At 41.9% G+C, this 16992-nt stretch overlaps 1 protein-coding gene across 1 annotated transcript in view; it reads left to right on the top strand.

Moving 5' to 3' along the window:
- egfra (epidermal growth factor receptor a (erythroblastic leukemia viral (v-erb-b) oncogene homolog, avian)) overlaps positions 1 to 16992 on the top strand; it is a 47868-nt gene that overhangs the window by 6129 nt on the left and 24747 nt on the right. The gene's annotated exons all lie outside the window — the stretch shown is intronic.

Here is a 16992-nt window from a genome sequence, read left to right on the forward strand (position 1 = left end):
TGAAATATAGGTTATGATCCTGTGTAATCCTAGAATCTCCAGTTTTAAGGTCCTGAGTGGCCGTCATGCTACTACTGCTGCTGCTGCCGCTGCTGTGTCTCTGACGGTCCTCTGACGACCTTCCCAGACTTCCATCTGCTGCAGACATTGTCGGAAGTATGGCTTTCTGGTCCGGGGCCGTGGGAGCAGGAGGATAAAACCCTTGATAAACTGCGGCCATGTCTGAGTGGTGGAGATTTTTCGAGAGCTGCTAGCGAGGTGTAGGATTTTGGTTTCAGTCTGGGACAATGGTGCCTCTGTGGAGGGGCAGGTTATCTGGCAGCGCTGATACTTTTGTAGAGCAACCGAGATCTGTGGCGTGCAGCAGACGCACCCGAGGCTAAACGTGTGTGTGTCATCGAGGGAAGAATACAGAAGTGAAGCTGCTTTTGTTCTTCTTCTTACTTTTAACCGTAAAGACACCTCTGAATACAGTAATCTATTGTGCTGCGCTGAAAACCAGGCAGTGCTGTGGCTCTGGAGCCATTATTTGCGTTTCTGGCTTTTTAGTCTAAACAAACCACAAGCAATTACGTTTTACGTATTGCTCTGATGTCCAACTTTGATTCTTAATAAGTTCAGGAATACTACTTGCCACATGTCTGATTTTAATTATTGAAAGCTCTTCTTGTAGCCTCCCGCTCAGAGTAAACTAGTGTTTATTGTGTTGCAGCCTCCAGTTTGTATACATCCAGTGAGAGACCAAAAAGTGAGTGGATGTGGTTACTCATTGAACTGATTTGCTTCCTTTGTTTGTACATGGTAACAAAGTGATCCGCTGCGTTTATGGCCTTTCCATGATTCGCTGGCCTTGAACGGAGTCTCCAGTGGAAAGAGACCCAGGAATTCAGGCCGGAAAAAAAAAACGGCCTTGCACTATCTCGCCATCTCATCAGGTGCAGTGTCGTGTTGAAAGGGAAGAAAGGCAACCGCTTCAATTGAGTTATTAAGCCTGTCTGTGAAGGTTTATTGCAGGAGTGTTGAGGAGTGGTCATAATTTTGTAGGATTTCATTCGCATCCCCATTGGAGTAAGGTTTTAAAACCCTGTCTGATGGAGAAAATGACCTTATCTTTGGGAAAAACATGACGCAAAGATAATTCTCATATCTTTAGGGAAACACAATATATTTATAAATCTATAATGTTTTTTCTAGGTGTGTCTCTTAAAGGGGCTCTATGTAACAATTTGTCGCAATTTACATGAATTGATCACTCTTTTTATTGGCTGTATGTGAGCAGATCGTAACGTGACGTGAAAAATTAGACCCTCACCATCTCTTATGTTTACCTGCACAAGCCCGTGGATGATTTGTATAAATTCTTCAAGGTGGATTTCTTTATGAAGGACACGAGTTTGTATTTCTGCTTTTACAGAACACAAGCTGAGGATTCGTCAGTTATTTGGTCGACAAAAAAGTCATATGCAACTATTTTTAAACCAAACATTTAAGGTCTTCTGATGTAATGGTAAATCAGAGATTCTTTGGGTTTTGGACAAAACAAGCTATTCAGACTGAAACTAATGGTAATCTCAATCTCTCTGTTATCTAGTTTAATCTGTTGCTTGTCTTCTCAAACCAATTAGTTGTTTGTAGTCTGTAAGATGTCAGATGTTTGTTCACAAGATATTTTTATATTGATGTCGTACTGGAGTAAGGAAACCAGAAGAGATTCACATTTAAAAAGCTTTTTCTTAACAAAAAATCACTCAAATGAATTTTGATGATAAATTAATAAAATAATTGGCAATGTATTTTACAGTTGACACCTTTCAATTTAGCATCGTCACTCTATTGAGACGACGTCCCCTTGGGCTTGGTTGTAGGAATTGATTGATTGTTAGTTGAACCTTTCTTTAACACACACCATTAGGAAACCGTTGGCATGTCTGAAAAGCTCAATCAGCCTTGCATTGTCATTGGCATTTGGTGTTATTGAATAATAAGAATCTGAATAATTTTATATATGTGCTTAATGTTTTTAGTGCGCACATCCGTATATGGGTGATTGTTCACAGAACTTCAGAAAAATGGTGTGGAATCTACCTACTTTTGGCTCAATATGGGTTGGAATAAACAAAATAATGTTGGTTGGCTGGTTTATGTTTGCCAGTGTACTGCACACATCCTTTGTATTTGTATGCCAGTTGCAGCAACTGGAACATTTCCTATCAGTTAATTTCTGTTGTGAATGAATTAGATGTTTATCATTTACGTTTGACAAAGCAGTTTCTAAATGTGTCCTGTCAGGTTGGAGCTGCTGAAGTCAGCTCTAGCTGTGAAGATGGAAAGTGGGCACCAGCCGAACATGTTTCCATCCTGGAGGCTTTCAGCTTGGATGAAAACCATCACTCTAACCCGCTCAAGAGAATTTTGCCGCTCAGTTGAGTTCAGGAGAACGTTTTTTTTATCTTTGCACATAAATAAATTGGGGACATTTGTATTCAGAGCTAAGCTCCATGGATCTCTGTGTCACAGTGAAAATGTAAGAGATGTCAATGAGATGGACGGGGTGGTGCACAGATTAAAGGAAGAATCGACGCAGTGGGGAGAAAAACAGAAAAGTTGAAGAGACACAAACAAACATCAGAAGGACGGAGTGAGATCTTTGACTTTGGTGTTCGTACCCCTTGATTAATCTCTCATCAAAGAGGCCTCGAGCTGTTCTCTCTGGTTGTTCTGTTGCTTCACTTTGACATCTAAATCAGAGATTAGAGTCTCTCACTACTCTCCCGAAGACCTCCCGTAGGTGTGGCGTCTTCCCTAATGACCTACGGGTCATTCCGAGGAGCAACGTTTCAAACAGTGCTCGCCCAAAAGAGGAATCCCCCACAGGGAGGGGAACAATAGCCTCACAAAAACAAATCTCCATCTTAGAATATAGCAGAAGAAAGCATTGGTTTGAAGGGTGGAGGCTCTGAAACTTGCTTCTCTAAAAGTATTTAGCGTCTTCCTGTGTGGTCCATTGGCCCAGTAAACTTAATGGTGCATTTGAAGCTGTGACTCACAGTTGGTGGTTTGGACTTTGTGGCACATTTTGGTGAATTTATCCGATCTTCCGTAAATTAATTCCTGCATTTGTGGAAAAAAAAGAGTGGACGGAGATCCAGGATGTTTAATTTGTAATCCCCTTCGCAGTGTAAATAGGGGGGCTTCCTGACTCACATCCTGATTAAAAAGGATGTTGGAACTCTTTAACAGCATTACCTGGAGGATTAGGCCATTTTCCAGAAGTTTGCATTGGCTCTTGAGTAGCCTTTTGCTTTAAGGTTTGGCTTTTTCCACACTCACATTGTAAACAACTGAAAACGTGTGATGTCTGCATTATTCAGTCTGCTTCCTGCAATTTGTTCACATCATAAACTTTTATCTAGTTCAAATTATTTATGGCTCTCATGGGAATCCTGATCTGGGCTGTCTGATAGTTGTCATTGCTGCACAACTTATGAAAAAGCTTGTTTTCCTTTTTCTTTTCACAATGTGATTAAGGCATTACACGCTTCACTGCAAGGGTGTGGTAGAGTGTCATTCAGGACGTACAGGATGTTACTTTCCAGTATTTATTGGAAAGGTTGCCAGCAGTGGCGAGTAATGGCTAGTCAAATAGAAAACGAAGGGGGCTTTGCCTTGTTTGGTCTTTGTGGATTCTGCCATAAACTGTGAATGTTATCAGTTTTATCTTGCTTTCAGCTGCACTTGGAAACTTTCTTTGCAGGAAAGACGTTCTTACTAGGAAAGTAAACATCTACAGACATGCTGAAGAACTTGTTAACTGATACCTGTATTGCCTCCAGGTTTCTCTTGGTCTAGACCTTATGTCACATCTTTGAATGTGCCTGGTATTGACATGTTGCAGAGTGCACAACCCGAATTCTCAACCTACAGTGTGCCATTTGTGGTGAGCCTCGCGAGACACGAGTGTCTCCTGCAGAAAATGTTAATAAGGCTGAAAATTAGCCAATATACATACATAGTGGGTGGGTTGCAGGAATCCAAATAAGATAATGAGAGCACACGCATGAGTGAGAAACGCACACAAAGAAAATGGAAAGTGCACAAGATGGATTAATTCTCCTCCAGCCCCTGTGGCTCACTTGTAGACCAAACTTGAATGAATGTCTCTTTGCCTGCAGAAACCCCAAGTCTTTGAACAAAAGGTTCTTTATTCAGGACTTTGTTGTAGTCTTTGACACAAGGCTTATCTGTCTTCCTTGACCTTAACTTGCCGTGTAGACATGACTTTACAGCCCTGTGTCAACAGTGAGGAGAAAGGCATCCCTGTTGGCTCAAAGTTATGAAGACTGTTAGCTAAAAGTCTTTGCTGTTTTGGAGCTTTATTTTGAATCAGGGCATCAAATACTTTATACAAATATCAGAAGAGAAAATACAGGTAGTGTATACCTCAAAATGGTATCAAGGCTTAAGAGTCTGCAGCCATGCTTGAGGCTCTGTGAGGCTATAAGTGGGCACAGCAGTTCTTCGTTCACCATTTTAGTTTTGCATGATAGCATGGTTAGCATGCATGTTAGCATGGTTCCTGTAGTAAAGACTCTTATCTGTATCCTGAATGTACCCTGAACCTCCTACTAAACACTAACATTTGCCAATCAGCGCTCAATTTTGGAATCCATCTACTTTTGTTTGAGGATGATTTAGCTTTTGGGGATAACAGCCAGTGTTTCAGCTCTTCATGTGTATCCAGCAGATACCTGGGTTATAGATGCCGAATGTCAATGTCTTGATTCATTATTAGCATTCCAATTAGTAACTTGACATGCAAGAATGGAGTTGAAGTTGAGGGACAACTCTTAAATTAAAGCTAAACAATGGCCGACAGGTTTTAAGCTTGCATTTTGGCCACTTTGTTCCACCTCCTTTTCTATTCAACTGCTGCATGAAACCAAAGCCCGCCCAAACGTGTTTGGTCAGTGCTACTGCTCAGACTACAAACGGACTACGAATAACTGCAAACCAGAATGCCTACAATGCCAAAACCTTGTCGCTTACCTACATAGTCTGCATTCTTATGCTAAATTATTAGCACTAAACAAATATGTAAAAAAAAGTGCAATTTTAAGCTCCATTCCAACCAGCTGATGTTCATTATATGAATGAAAACTTGCTAAGGGATCACCAAAGTTATTCAGATCCATCCTGCGGGCACAACTGATTTGATCTGCAGCAAAGTCTGTTGTAATCTTGTTGTAATTGTAGTCTGGCCAAAGTGGTCCACCAACCAGTAATCAACATACCTACATTACCAGTCCAAGAGCCAAGTCACTAGAGTGGCTTAAAAAGTGTTTTATCCACGCTTCATCTGGCGTTTGTCTCTATAACCATGAGAAGTGAGCGACAAAAGGACACCAATGAGTAATCTTCTCACAGATCAGTGAAGTATAATTCTGGCAAGCAAATAACAGACGTCTTCCTCATGACATAGCATTGTCTGAGTTATGACAACAATGATGATAGTGCTTCTGGCAGTGTAGAGTAGAGTGTAGGGTGTGTTAGAGCTGGAAAAGAAGATGTCAACCGCTCTCTCGCCACGGTTCCAGCTTTTTACAGGCCAACGTCACCTCTCTGGGATTTCATCAGCCTCATAAAACATATTTCACCCCGGCCTTTTATAGATGAGACGACAGCATTGTTCATAATATTGTAGTGGTGGCTAGGCTCAGCTACAGAGTTGATGTGTGATTTGTTTAACTCCCAGAGCACTAAAACATAATGCGCTCTGAACACAGCACACCTTCTGTAGTACCTTTTTCTAATTGCCTAGTAAGTTTCAACAGCACCAATGCTTCATTGAGCTCAGAATTAATTTCCTGGTGGGACTTTGAGCGGAACATCTTCATTACCGCACGTTTTTATAATTGAAGCCAGAGGCCTGTAAAAACGAAGGAATTCTGCTTGCTTCACTAGCAATGTTTCCCTCCATAAAAAGGCTGGAATTGACCCTCTCGCAAGATTGCCCAATAAACCATTCGAGGAGGCCATATATTATAAGTATTCCCGTGCACTGTGTCATATTACGGCCCCATGACACTTAAAGCATGACTGATAAATGATCAATATCTACTACCCTCCTTTCATTTTCATAACAAACCACTTCAGCTTGATAGTGGCTGGTGGGAAATGGGTTCCCTGGTAGAAATACCCTGGAGTGCATTGTTGGACTTGTGCCAGGCAGTAAGGATTAGCCCTGTGGACCTGCAGTCCTGTATATCCACTACATCAACAACCTCTTCCTGAGCTGATTAGACGACAGTCTGAGATTTTTTTTAATATGTATCCACTTGTTTTGCCTTTATCCTGGTATTATTTGAATAATCAAGCCCCCATAAGATTACCAAGAGATCAAAATCTAATTGGGTTTTTGGGTCAAAGGATGTGTAAACAACCCAGTGAACTTTATTCCTTTAAACAGTCAAGCAGAAGGTATTTGAAATACTTCCGAAAGGGGAAATTGTCTTTTCCTTTTGTTCTTATTGTTATGCTGGCTTGGTGAGGCAGCATTTTGGATAGTTTTTATGTGATGATGTCTTTTGCTTCCAGGAAATAAAGTCATCTAAAGTGTCCAAGAGTTATGAATGCTTGGCACCTGCTCTTCATTTTGAAAAACATCCGATATGAGTTCCAAGATTTTGAGCTGGAAACGTCATTACATCTGCTGTGCTGGTCCTAACTGACTAAACAGTCTCAGCAAGAGGTCCATTTAGGAGCTCCTTCTGGAGCTTTTGATCGTTTCATACAATCTTCCTCACAGAATTAATTTGCCAAGTTGTCAAAGAGTGTTAGGAGTTCTCATTTCAATCTTTTCAGGCCCTTTGAGGACCTCTCGACAATGTTGGCAAGTTGAATTTGAAATGTATTTGTGACCATGTAGCTGACATAACAGTTTCAACGTAAGGTCCCTTTAGTAGCTGTTCTGGAGCTTTTGATCATTTCATACAATCTTCCTCAGAGAATGAATTTGCCAAGTTGTCAAGGAATGGTAAATGTTCCCAGTTCCATTTTCTGGGCACATTGAGCACCTCTTATAAAGTTAATTTGTGGCCAAGTAATGGACAAAACGATCTCACCATGAGGTCCATTTTCTAGCTGTTCTGGAGCCCAGTTGCCCAAATCCCCCTTGTTTTGAGCAATGGAAGGACTTCTCATCCATTTGGCTTAGAAATTGAGATTAAAAGTTTATTCTTGACTTTGGAAACAGAAGTTGATAAAACACTTGAGAAGAGTAAAATTGTGTAATATGATGGAGAGCTCCAGAACAGCTCCCAAATGTGGACGTATGATGAGATTATTTACTCTTCATCGTGGCTGCACATGTGTAATATAAACCAATGTCTCACCCCGTTATTAAGGCAATTATTGCATTAAAGTTAGTTATATTTGCTGTCTGCAGTTCAACTGATAATGAGAGGAAGGAAGACAATTGCGGGTTGTTGTTTTTTTTTCCCTGGGTCAGACATTGGAAAATGATTATGTTGGAAAGATGTTGTATCCTGGCTTGTCCACTCTCTGGAGTAGTCATAAGAGTTTGTTGTGTGTGTATCTCTGAGCCGGGGGCCTTGTGTTCAGCAGTGTGGCTGATAGCGAGAAAAAGGTCTAGTCTGCCAAGTCTGATGCCTTTGATGACTGATGTAAAGCAGCCAGGCCTTACGTTGTGCAAAAGCCCCTCTGTGTGTCTGCAGTGAGGGGGCGGCCTTGAAACAACCACCCTCCGTAGTCATAATCATCTTAAACAAGCTAGCGCATTGTTTCGGAGCTTTGTTAACCATGTGTGATGTGCTTCTTTTTTTTTTTTTCTTTTTGTCAGGAACAGGATAACGCCCCGTACGTTAACAATGGATGAAATCCGAGCCATGGGCTTGTGGGAGAGGTGTCTGATGACAAACTAGCACCACTTTCTGTCAGTCGCTGCCGTTCGTGCTATTTCAGTGGAGATAACGTTGTTTTGAAAACACACTGAAGATCATAACCGAGCACTCTGGGGCCCCGAGTACTTGGCAGTGGCACCCCGTTGCATAGCAGACATTTCAGTTTGATGTGTCATGAGGAAGACATTGCTAAGTTCTGCCCAGCTTTTCCTGTGCAAATTAAATTGGTCATGCTTTCGGCGAGTACAACGCGACATGTAACAAGATACCCTTCCGCCGCGATGAAAACTCATGAGAGCTCCTCGGCTGTACAAACCAATTCCCCGAGCTCCGTTTGTCCCTGACTCTTGACCTCAGCCAGCGTGGATGAGGAAGAAACTACTCATCAGTGGGTTTAAAGGCCTGCTGATGTGTAAAGCAGAAGTAGTGAGTAAGGGCTGAGCAACAGAGTAGAGCTTGCTAACTCAAACCCCGGGGCATTTGGAGAATATTCCTTTTATGGGGTCTCTCTCTGCGAAGGCTCAAGCGGCGCAGAGTTGCTGGAGACATGACTAAGGCAGTAACGGAGTTGTTGGCAGGCAACACTGCGAAACAGCGGTCAGGCCTACACAGAAATGAGCCTGTCAGCAATCGGGGCTAAAAATAAGAAACCCTTAAGCAGAAAAGGCTGCCTCAAAGAGCGTCTATCTCCTTTGTTTAGATGAAGTGAGGAGTCCAGTGAGTGAGAGTTATCTGTCCTGTCTGCTCGCTCCGACCTGAGCCTGCTGCTCAGTGCTGGGAATGCTTTAAACCAACAGGGGATTCCCGAGTCACAGCTGCTTTCTCTTGCTGGAATGATGTGTGAAATGTGTGGGTTTCTTCGCTTGTGGTTGTTGTTTTTCTTTCACTCTTTCTTTGCCTTACTTCCTCCGCTCTTCTTTTCCAGGCATGGCTTAGTGACGGTCGGTCGGTCGGTTGGGGGGGGGGGGTTGCACTGGGCTGTGAGTTAGCGGCAACGTGCTCGCCACCCACTCCCTCTCCAGTCTTCCTCCCGTGCTTCCTGTGGGATTGAAGAGGAGTATGGTTTTAACAGGGAAGGAGAAAGAGAGAGAGAAAAAAAGAAAGAGGGGGGGAGGTGGTGGTGGTGGGGTTGTCTTGGCTAGAATTGGCTTCAATAGGGAGAATGTCTGGATGTTAAAGAGGAAGTGGGTCGAATGTTGGAGCATTTCTGGAGAATGGTGGGAGCATTATTGGAATTTAAATGGGGCCTGGCCTAATGGAGGTTGTGAGTTTTGGGGTAACAGGAGAGGGATTGTTTGGAGGACTAATGGACTTCCCAACAGGGCTTGCTGGAGAATTATGCGAGTAATATTGCTTGATTATTTGGGCCATCGTGTTGGGCCCCTCGCACACTGGCCACAGCTGGATACTAATAGGAGTGCAGCTGTGCTAAACCAATTCCAATAAATCAACTTGATGCCCAGTAATTTATGCCTTTCCCAATGTATCTTCTATTATTTATGGTTTATTTATCCTTTTGTCACGGATATCGCTATCGGGTAATGAATGCCTCATTGAGAATTTAGATAAATGTGCAGTATGTTGATTATTCACAGCAGCAGCTCAAATGATAAGCAACATGAATGCAATAAAAGATCCTCTAATAATAGTATCATAATAAATAAGTTATAATTTCTTTTTAAATTATGGTTGGTTTACTGAAATTAAAAACAAAATATTTTCTCATTAACCCCTGGTGGTGTGCAACCCTGCAAACAGTCTTTTGTTTTGTCTTTCTTCATTCTTTTTTGATTACTTCAAATTTAAGAAAAGGTAAACCACATTTTAATCTAGGAATAATGTTCCCGTTAGCACGAATAATCCACAGACTTCACCGTAGACATTTTTTAAATGGAATCACTTTCTACAAAATATTTTTTTCCTATGAAAACAGGAGCCACCTCCTCCAGATGTGTTCAGAGAAATCGTTTATTTGATTAAAGAAAAGAACAATTAAAAACACCCTAGACTTAAAATACTACAGAATTTAATTGAAAAGGCTTAACTTAAAAGTAGGTTTAGTCTTTCCAGAAAAATCTTTGTTTCAGGCTGCTACGTAACCCATGATTAGCTACGAGCTAAAGTCAGACTGGGATATAACGATAGTTGGCAGAGATAAAACTTACTGTTTCAAACGAACAAGAATGTTTGGTCATTGGTGGCCGACGTGAACGACTTGATGAGAAACCTCTTCAGCATTGAAACTTTTGAATGTCCAAGCATACACTTGTCGGTGAGCAGGAGACTTAATTATGATGGTTCCACTCAAAACTGGTTGGTATTCAGGCTCATCTGCTAGGTTTAAAGAATCTTGAATGGAACCAGTTTAAAAACTAGAGCCTCATTAGTGGATAAGGGCCTGTCGCGGAGTAACTCACTGTATATGCCTTACGGTCTGAAAAATGCTGATCCAAGTATGCCACGGTGTGAGTATACATACTGTATTCCTGTGTTTGTGCTGAGCCTAAATCCGCGGTTTCCTCACGCTGAGGTGCAGAGTAAACATTCTGATGGGCCCAGTCACAGGTATCTGGAGTGTCTCACTGACTGGTAGAGAGTGCTCTTCAGAAGCCAAGCGTAAACATTGGCCTTTTTGGTCTTTATTTGGTCACTTTGCCGAGCTTTTAACAGACTAAACTCCACCGACTGCGCTTGAACTCAGGCACAGTCACCGTGGTTGGGCTGTTTAAAGGGCACATGACGTTTTCAGTGGGATGCCTCACTCGCTTGCGTTCTACAGCTGGCCGCTCTGATGTTTTGGCGCCCTTTGTTAGCCTTCATGGAAAGGTCAGACATGTTCATACATCCAGTGTGAGGCTTTACACCCAGTTTCCACAGTTTGACCCCACAGCCGCCTGCTCAACGCTTCAGATGGTTAAACCACAAACCACTTGTGCCTCTGCTTTTTTTTCTCTCTCTCTTCTCCATTTCATTTTTTGTCCGCACACTTCCTGTCCATCAGTCCTCTCTCTCTCTCTCTATATCCAGTACGTCCTCCTCCGCTGGAGACGACAATCAGCTACCATCTGCTTCAGCATCACAGGGTAGCGTCTGGAACTGACCTGTTTGCAAAGATCAACTTCCTGAGATGTCAAAGGGACTTGTGTTGTTGCATTCACTGGGGATCGGGAGGGAGAGTGGGGGGGGGGTTATCCTTTGGTCCATACTGGCCCCTTTTTTCTTCTCTGAGGCCCCAAGATGTTTTCTCTAAGGGATTGGTGCATCTCCCACGCAAAGGAAGATTGCATTTCCCTTGTACAGAGAGCAGGATATCAGCATTTCTTTTTTGTCAAACTACACAGTATGTTTGTACGAATATAGTACACCGCCAGAGAATGCACATATTTCCGCTCATGCTGCTTCTTTTGCCTTTATATGACATTTGCCCCCCCCCCCCCCTTTTAAGCCATTCAGAATATGTAAGAGGAGGAAGTTTGAGCTGAATGCACAGAGAGAGAATCGAGGAAGTAGGGTTTCCTCCTCTCTTCATTCACGGATAGCGGGCTTAAAGAGATTTATGCCTCCCACGAAATCTGAAGATCTGGAAATTTGAGTCAGTCCTATCCCAAATGAACCCTGACTATGATCCAAATAAACCCCAACATATATTTTTTATCATCTGCAGACACGTACGATGGTGGTTAACCATAATTTACCCCTGAATACGGGAATAAATCCCAGCATCGATTTTGTTATCAGCGGAGAAACACGGCAGATTGAGTTACATAAGATACTTTGCCGTAATGCTGTTGACTTGGGAGAGAGAAATAAACAAAGTCATGTCAGTTAGCATTGCTGCTTCCCATTAATTATGTCTAAGTTTTCAGATAATGTAATTATCAGACTCTGGACACAGCTTAATTTAATTGCAGGTAGTGAATGAGAGGAAGAGAACGCGGCAGGGTCATTTCTGTGGTCTGTAGAAAAGGTAGAAAGCACGATGATTTAGACGTATAGTAAACGGCTCAGCGTAGAAAAGGAAACCATTTAGAGGAGTTAGGATAGTTTTTGCCATGTCCCTGGAAATATTGGTTTGCGTTTGTGGCCATGCAGTACTTCCTCTCATTGCCAGAAGAAAGTACAAAGTTTCATCCAAACATCTAAACGAGACCTCAAAATGTGAATTTATGGGAGACTTTAACCCTTTTCCTTTGGTTGGTTTTGGTACTTAACATTGTACATTTGATCTCGCCATGTTTACTTGATATGCCTCAAATGTTTGTAAATGTTGTCTGCCGTGACTCTGGTTTTACACTCTGTTTCACTTGTTCCCCTTTTCTCTGTCAAATAAGGTTTCAGAGTTTAAAGAAAAGGTTTACATTTTACAGTTCGCTGCCAACGAGGCTTTTAAATAACAACTCAAACACGTGTATATATACGTATGTGTAACCAATATGGGTAATCCAATACGAAAGCACCTCAATAAATACTACTTTGGGAAGCTTTTAAAGCAGGGGGGCCCAAACTTTTAGCCTAGAAAGGCCAAAATGGAAATGTAATAGTTGGCCAAATTCCCTTAATTGAATGACTTCCTTTGCAGACTGTCTCTCTTCCTGTCATGCGCAGATTTACTCAGATGATGAATATCCTATATAATTAAAAAGCACTTTTACCACACACAAAAATAAAACGGCATTAACAAAATTATTAATTTTTAAAACCTATTTCTCTCGTACTCTCATATTTTTTTGTTAAATTTGAGGCTGCAGACAGCAGCCAGTTAGCTTAGCACAAAGAGCAGAAAACAGCTAGCCTGGCTCTGTCCAACAGGAAGTACAAGCACTTTCAAAGCGCTTTATTTAACCTGTTATACATAGTTTGTTTGATCTAACTGATTTAATAAGAAAAATCAACGTGCAAAAACCTAATTCACTGTTTTACAGGAGGTTGTTTTTACAGAGGCTGGCTATCTGTTTCAACCTGTTTCCTGTCGTTATGGTAAGCTAACTGCCTGCTCACAGTAGCTTCATATGAACGGTGCAATATGTAAGATTTGGCCACCTATTGAATTCGCACTCAATACGGGAGCATCTCCAGAGTAACCGCTAAATGCTGCTCAATGTAGATCCCATTAGCTAGTTAGCTCAGTTAGCCGTGCAGTTAGCAGTCTGGGCTGGGAACTTGAGGACCAGGGCAGTGTTGGTGGAGCTTTGGACCGGGATAGAGGAGGACTATCTGTTTAGCATGCTAACTTCAGTAAATCTCACAATACATTACTGTACTCTGCTTCTGACTGGCTAGTTCTGTTTGGGTTTTATAGGTTAAGGCATGAGAAGGTCATTTGTTAGGATATGAATATAAGAGTAGGCCAATCAGACAGAGGGCAGGGCGGGTCATGCCTTCACCATCCAGGAAAAGAAAAAAATATTGCTCCCAGTACGAACATGATATTGGTATCAGTCTTTTCATCTAACTTTCCACCAGAGAGCAAACAAGAAAATATTTTCCAAAATGTTGACGTTTCCATTTCAGTAAGATTTTGTTGAGAGAGACTGTCAGACAGACGTCAACACAAATGTCTACTTTTTTCATAGGTTTTCATTCTGTGGTATTTTTGTATTGGATGGGATGATTTTGCACTTTACTTACACGATTACACAAACATTCAAGCATCATATGGTAAGATTTGAGTCAATTTTCGTCTATTTACAGCGCATGAGAGGAAAACGGGCAGATGAAACACCGGCATGAGCTGCCCTCTCTGTTAGAGGTAGCACGGGAGTTCTCGACTGGAGCCTGCTATTCGAGCGTGTGTTTAGTGTGGATCTGAAGAATGAGCTAATTATCTTACAGTAATAAGCGTCGGTAATTTAGTTTTCTGTCGTTGCACAGATCCTGTAGCCTCGAGAAACAAATATCAACCACACACCCTTGACTTCCAAACACAAGTCCCCAAGTAAACATCAAACGAGTGATATGCGGCCGCACACTTCAACGAGCTTAGATGACTAATGATTGGGTTTATCGAGTCCTTTGTCTCGCTCTGGCTGCCTGCTGATCAGAGCAACCCAGGGAATATTTTGTACTCCTCGCCGCGTTGCTCGCTCGCATTCAGTACATGCCAGCACACACACACACACCCACACGCATGCATACAGTGGTGAAGGTAGAGATTTACCAGATCTGCCCCTCCCTGCTCCCGGAGTAACCTCCTGGACGTTTTGTGACGACAATACAGCTGGAGGAAGTGAAGCAATCTGTAATTAGTCTTTGTCACAGTATCAGTTACATCATCGCGGGCCCCACCTGCGCATTTAACTGGTTTGCGGACAGTAAGTTGTGTTTTAAGTTGTTTGATGAGTCAAAATTGAATCACCTGCTGTGGAAATACAACAGGATTCCCAGTAATTTCCATTCTGCATAATCTTTTCCACACTAGATGCTGTCCCTCTCTACTAGCAGAAACTCTTTATGACGCATCCAGCTCAGATGTGTCGAAAACATGAAAGACCACGTAGGTACTGTGAAGCCAGTCGTTTGGTTTTAACGTCCTGACCTCGTTTCTTTCTCATGTGCTGTAGTCCGATGAGGAAGTCGGTTTATGGTCATGGAATATCAGGTCATTTACCACCTGCAGCGGAGTTGCGAAATCAACAACTGGACAGTGGAGAGTGTTTACAGTGGCTTTACTCGGGCTTGCTTGAGCAATCAACTGGTTTTTTTTCTCTCCCCGCCTCTGGTGCAGGAAGTTTGTTGAACCTTTAGTCACCTGCCTCATGCAGCTTTTACTGCTGGTCATAAATATTAAGTGAAAAAAAAACATTCAGACAGGAAGTGGGCAGAGGTAGAGGGAGATATGCATGATTTTTTTTTTGGATATGGTGAAACAAAATATTAGTTAACCATAATCAGCATCCCTATTAGAAAGGTGTCATTCAGGAATCCCAAAATCAAGTAGATTAATATTCACGTCTGCACAGTCATGACAACCTTTTTGTTTATTGCAGTTCGGTTTCTCGGTCTGAGTAATAATTAGGGGGCTAATTACATCTCGCATGGCTCCTCTAATTAAAACAGTCAGCTGGCCTTTTACCACGTTCTGCCCCTGTTGCCTGGACGTTAGGCTGCTGGACTGCAGGGTTCATGTCAGCGAGATCCCTCGGGGACAAACTAATGAGGAGGAAGAAGAGGCAGGGTGGGAGACAGATGTTTGCGCCTAATTCTTACTGATTGGGTGCCCGACCGCTGTTGGTTTGTGTGAATTCAAAACAACATGTGTGAAGAGCAAAGAGGAGGAGGAACGGTAAAAAATATTTGCTTCAGATAGTAGTTTGACTGAGTTTGAAGATTTGACAATGAAGTGATCACTTTTCAACCATTAGAATTAATAGGCAGTTATTTTAATAATCGATTTATCAGTTTGACAAACTTTTTGAGAGGAAAAAAAACAACCAAATCCACTGATTATACCTACCTGAATGTGAATATTTTCTAGTTTGATTGACATTTTTTCACCCTTATTTCTGACATTTTCAACCCAAACCTTTATCAAATAATCAATAAAATATTCAACACATTCACTGAAAATTAAAAAAGAATCACTGGTCGTGAACCCCAAATGATATCATGATTTTTATATGACTGAAGCATTATGTTTTCTGGTTATTTGTCCTTTCGTCCATACGTCATTTAAAATAAATGGAAATGTGGGATAACAGAAGTCGTTTTTATATGTTTTAATGCAGATATGTGATGTATCGTCTTTTACAAGATGAAGCTGTGATCATTACGAAATCCCAATATAAAAGCTGCCAGTTGCTGAAGACTTCATTAAAAATGTCATCAATTAATCCTGACAATGTTACTATAATCTAATTTCACATTTTTTCAGATTTATTATACTTGTTTTAAAAAAATCGGATTACATAACTCATCATTTAATCCGTTATGACCACAGGGCTGGGTTGGCCTCTGTGCAGTTAACTGTTATGTACTGTGTCGTGAGGTGTGTCTCAGAGTTGCGAGCTCATGTTTTGGCGTTCTTTGGAGTCAAGAGCGGACACGTCGTGGAATGTGACCCAAAAGACGTTGCACATCGTGATTTCTAATAATCGGGGAAATAATCTTTTGTTTTTCTGAACCTACTGCCTACACTAACCTATAATCAACACTAAAAACAGGAAAAAAACAGTTATATACTCATTATGTGTGCATGCAGAGCGCAGTGTGCATGTATGGTTGCGTGTGTGTGTTGAAGGGGTGTAAAACACAGCTGACTCCCTTTTCGGTGCCAGTCAGAACCTGTCTGACCAGCTCAGGAGACTATTGAACAGAGGAAGTCGTCCTGCTTTCTTAAGCGGGCATTCTTTCCTTTAAAATCACATTCTTCAAGGAAAAAAGCCTCTTGTGTCTGCCTGAACTTATCAGTCAGTCTGCCGTCCTTATCCAAACACCCGCTTGCATAATGCCAGATAGGCTTCAATATCGGCCCATAATTGTAGCCCTGTGAATCTCTCTATCAATGCCTTTGTTGTTATTGCAACTTTAAACTCGAGGAACTGCACACATCAGCATTTTATTTGAGCCCTACATTGTTATTAAGTCATGTGAAGAACTTGCCGTAAAATCAAATATGCTCAGACTAGGCTGGAGTTATCGAGACGTTATTAATTATGAGATTTAGAGGGCTGAAGCTCCCCCAAGAAACGCACTCGCAGATCTCATGGAATCTGTGACACACCAAATCTTTTTCTCTGAAATGACACAAAGGGCCGGGAGATGCTGGTCGCCGTGGTTGTTTTAACTAGCCTGCATAGCAGTGGAAAGATTCCGGCCTCTGCCAGTGTAAATACAGCCAGCTCACTTTGACTCACGAGCCAGAATTCACTTCGCTGCTGAGATTTGATTCCTATTGTAGATGCAACCCAGATCGTGTATTTTCACATGAAAGCCGGGCCAAGTTATGACTGTCCAGATCAAATTCACAAACACAGACACAGACACAGACACAGACGCACACACACACACACACACACACACACACACACACACACACACACACACACACACACACACACACACACACACACACACA

This window comes from Sparus aurata, chromosome 21 (assembly GCF_900880675.1).
Source record: "Sparus aurata chromosome 21, fSpaAur1.1, whole genome shotgun sequence".
Taxonomy (NCBI): domain Eukaryota; kingdom Metazoa; phylum Chordata; class Actinopteri; order Spariformes; family Sparidae; genus Sparus; species Sparus aurata.